Here is a 4,541-nt window from a genome sequence, read left to right as displayed (position 1 = left end):
CGTAGTAAGATACGCTTGACAATCGAGATTCTTCATAACTAAGGATACAAAATCCGATTCGATTCGCTCGACCTCGTGCTGCGGACAGAAGTTCTCTTTGATCAGTGCTACAAACTGATCCCAAGTCATGCTATACAGAGCGGTCTTTCCAGTAGCTTGTAGAAGCGACTTCCACCATGCTAACGCGTCTCCCTTGAACGACTGGGACGCGTACTTCACAACATCTCTATCAGCACACCCGCTGATATCAACCACAGTATCCATCTCGTCAATCCACGTCATACAATCGACGGCTCCCTTTTCCCCAGTGAAATCTCTGGGCTTGCAGGATACAAAATACTTGTACGTACAGGACCTGCTGTACGTGTGACGGGTGGTCCGTTGGACAACCCTTAAATGGTTTAAAAATATTAAAATTCCATGCTTTTCTTGATTATTTGCTTAAACTTAGTAACTACGAGTGTTCGTGTGTTTTACAGGTAAATCGCTTAATTTGGTTAAATTGGAACCCGTAGGCTAAGGACGAAAGAAAGGCATGCAAGGGCACCATCTTATTTTATTCATTACATCATTCTCTACAAAGATTGGCAATCAACATCTCGATCATGATCATCATTAAAAAATGCATAGGACAACTTTTTGGTGGAGGTTTTGTTTTCAAGAAAATTAATCATCATTATCATCACATTGTGTGGGGAATCACGTGATCTTGGCAACCTAGGAGGTCATAAAGTGAACATTGAACATGAACAAAAAGGAGGGCAGCCGCCATTTTTTTAGAAGATCACATGGAGGGTACAAAAAGTCAAGGAACATTAATTGAATTCTAAAAAATCCATCATCATCTTCACAATAGTGGGCTGCCATATTTGATGGCAAGACTTTAAGCAAACTTAGTGGGCCGTAGAAGGAAATAAACATCATCATCACTACAGCAGACTTGGGAGGCGGTAATTGAAGAAACATTAAATCACTTTGGGGGTTTTCTATTGGGCCGATATCATCATATTATCATTAATCAGTCAACGCACATGTGGAGCCGACATCATCATTCATCATCACAATTGTGGGGGCGGCACATCGAGGAAACACAAAGAACAATTCATGTGGGATGTTAATTGGAGGGACTTGAGGTGTGGATAAGAATTGGCGGCACATGATTGGCAGCCAACATATGGCGTGTGAATGAAAGGCAGCATTGGCGAGGAACAAAGAACAAAAGTTAGGTTGTCACCGTAAATTACGGTCCTACCGTAATTTACGGTGGACTTGACTTTCATCTGGAGGCTGCCGTAACTCAGTATATCTGCACCGTAAACATTTCATCTGCACCGTAATTTACGGTGGAGCCGTAAATTACGGTGGTATCTGTGGAACAACTTGTAACTGCCATCATAAAATCGTTTTTGGAGTGTCTTTTCATATGATCTCATGATTGGACGGTTCTTGGACACCTTGGGGACGAATTTTGGCTTGTGGCTTGTTTTGTGAACAATTTCAATCATTCGGTTTGTGCTTTTGATTCGTATGAACAATAGTTTGATGTTGATGATGATTCACCGAGCCATGTCCGGCTAAACTCTTCGGTGATCATCCTAGGTGAATGCTTCTGAAACTTTTGTGTGTTAAATTTCTGCATTTCTAGAATGATATCTTGCGTTGCTTGAATGTCATGGTGTATGTTTGATTGTTGTAGTGTGTTAATCCATATTGCAATTTCTAGTCTTAATCGTACGTTCTTGGTGCCGTTGGCAACCGAGATATCACGGGAAGGGTTAGGGTTGGTTATTGGTTAATAGGTCATCGGGAAACAACCTCGCGTTATCTAATCCGAGTACTTTGTTCCCTTTTATCACTTCAATCATGTATACACGAGTTATGTCTATGTAACTCTTTCTAGTGAAATTGCACACAACTGTTTAAAGAAACTGAAACCTAGGGTGATCATTGTTCTCTCCTAATTGTTTACAACCAACTTTGATTTGAATTAGTTCTTAATTTAGTTTTCTAAAACAACAATCCACAATCTTGAATTTTAATTTTTTGCAATTTAGTTTAATATTAGTTTAAGTACAAAGCTATATAATCGACACATCTTCCACATACTCCCTGAGTTCGATACCCTACTACCACTAACTACAGTTGTTTGGGGATTAAATTTGCGTGACCCACGACATCACGTCAAATTTTGGCGCCGTTGCCGGGGAGTAGTGCGCAACGTGTGTTAATTTAATAGTTTTGTTTGTTATTTTCGGGTTTACGCTGGTTGTGTTTAGTGTGCAGGTACTTCAGGTGTATGCATACTAGAGGCTCTCACAGGTCATCACCACTATCGTTTGATCCGGAAATTGAAAGAACGCTAAGACAAAACCGAGTTTTAGTGCGAGAAAACAAAATCATTGGTTCACCCACGTCACCTATCACACCGAGAAACATCATGGCTGATTCCCAAATTCCACCTACAACGGGTCAATCATCCTCAACCTTTATACCTACTTCCACCCAACCATCACCAAACACCACATTACCTAATACCACTGCTGAATTCACACCATCCAATGTCACCCAACCAATCACCACTCAAACTGAACCTTCCATCACCTACGATCCATCCACCACAATCCCACCATTATCTCATTTCTTTCCCCCAACTACGGGTCAATCAACATCTACCTTTTCAATTGCACCGAGTTCAACTATTGTGCATGCTACCTCATCCTTTAGACCACAACAATCGGGTTTTCAATATTCGACCATTCCATTTGGGCAAACTTCAGGAATTCAAGGGGGTGGTTATGATGAGGGATTTGAAGACTTTGAGGGGTATGAAGATGATGGGTACGGGTATGGAGATTATGGTGATCAAGGGGATTTTGGTTATGTTCAGAGTCAATCTCAAGGGATGGCAAGTGTTGGTGGAATGCAACAACAACAACTTATACCACAACACATTCGGCCAAGACCACAAGGGCCACTAATGCCACAACCGATTCCATTGCAACAAGTCCGGCCACAACATGTACATCAACAACAATTTCAAAGACCACCTCAGCGCCCACCGATGCGACAACAACAGTTTCACCAACCGAACGCACCACAAGGGCAAGTACCAAGACCAAATGGTCCCATTATTCCGAGAGGTAGGTATGGTGTACCAAGGAGACACCTTAGAGAAAATGCGAGGGGCATAGAAGCACATTTTCGGCCGGTAATCACGCAAAACCCTTCACCGGTAGTCATTCCTCATAATGATCAAGGGCGAACATTCGAAGTAAGAACCAACTCTTTGCAAAGTTTACCAAAGTACAAGGGGTTGGCAAATGAGGAGCCTTATTTTCATTTAGAGGCTTATGACTCAATTTGCAACACTCTTGGGAGTCAAGGGTTTTCAGCTGACGACATCAAATTAGTGTTGTTCCAATTTTCTTTGGAAGAGAAGGCTAAAAAATGGTTCTACACATTACCTTCGGCATCAATATATACATGGGGGGAGATGCAACAAACCTTTTTGGATGAGTTTTACACCGCCCAAAAGACCAATGATGCACGGAAGGGATTGAGAAGCTTTCAACAACAACATGGTGAGATGTTTCATGAGGCGTTTGAGCGTTTCAACATGATGATTAAAAACTGCCCTCATCATGGAATTGAGTTATGGGAGTTGATGAATGCCTTTCATGAGGGGTTGAGTGCCGAAGATGCACGTGATTTGATGTCTATCACCGGTGGGACTTTTGGAACGAACTATGAGAATGAAGATTGGGAATTTTTGGAAAGCATGGCAACTACATCAAAGAGGAAAGCCCAAGCTTCAAGAAGAGCCCGACCGACCACTAACCGACCGCAAGTGCACGCCATAGATGACGGTAATGTTCAAACCACTAACCAAATTTATGATGTTTGTGCTTTGTGTAATGAGATAGGTCATGCGGCTGAAAATTGCCAAGGAATGTTGGAAGGGCAATACGAGGAAGTCCATGCGGTTCAAGGTCAAGGTCAAGGAGGAGGTGGTAGGAATTACCGCAACATTAATTCTAATACTTACCACCCCGGGTTGAGGAATCACCCAAATTTCCGATATGGAAACCCTTCAAATCAAGCCAACCCGAATTTCCAAGGAAACCAAGGATTTCAAAGGCAGTATCAAACGGGTCAAAGCTCTTCGGGTGGAAATAAGATGATGGAGATGTTGAAGGCGATGCAAATGGAGATGCAACGAATGAACCAACGTGATGAGGTTCGGATGCAAAAGGACGAGGTTCGTGACAAAAGCATCCAATCGTTGACCACTCAAATGGGTCAACTTGCGAGTGACGTGGCGATGTTAAAGAAAGCAAAAGGCCAGCTACCGAGTGATACGGTGCCAAATCCCAAGAACATAAAAAGCATTAACATCAATGTGGTAAGCACCGTTCCAAATACTAAATTTAATGAAACATTGCTAACTTCTTCGTGTCAAGTGAATGCAGGTTTGGAAAAAGATGCCGAAGTCGAGAATGATAAAGAGTATGGAGTGCCAATCGTGCCTATCCGTGTGGGAA

The 4,541-nt window shown here is 42.3% G+C and overlaps 1 non-coding gene across 1 annotated transcript; it reads right to left on the bottom strand.

Annotated features, from left to right (window-relative positions):
- Positions 1-3,542: 3,542 nt before the first annotated feature.
- On the bottom strand, positions 3,543-3,648 carry LOC118486035. Its single transcript, XR_004877892.1, has one exon. It is a non-coding gene; the product is annotated as a small nucleolar RNA R71 (small nucleolar RNA).
- Positions 3,649-4,541: the final 893 nt, after the last annotated feature.

The sequence above is a fragment of the Helianthus annuus genome, chromosome 13 (assembly GCF_002127325.2).
Source record: "Helianthus annuus cultivar XRQ/B chromosome 13, HanXRQr2.0-SUNRISE, whole genome shotgun sequence".
NCBI classification, from domain to species: domain Eukaryota; kingdom Viridiplantae; phylum Streptophyta; class Magnoliopsida; order Asterales; family Asteraceae; genus Helianthus; species Helianthus annuus.
This window is presented reverse-complemented; position numbering and strand designations above follow the sequence as displayed.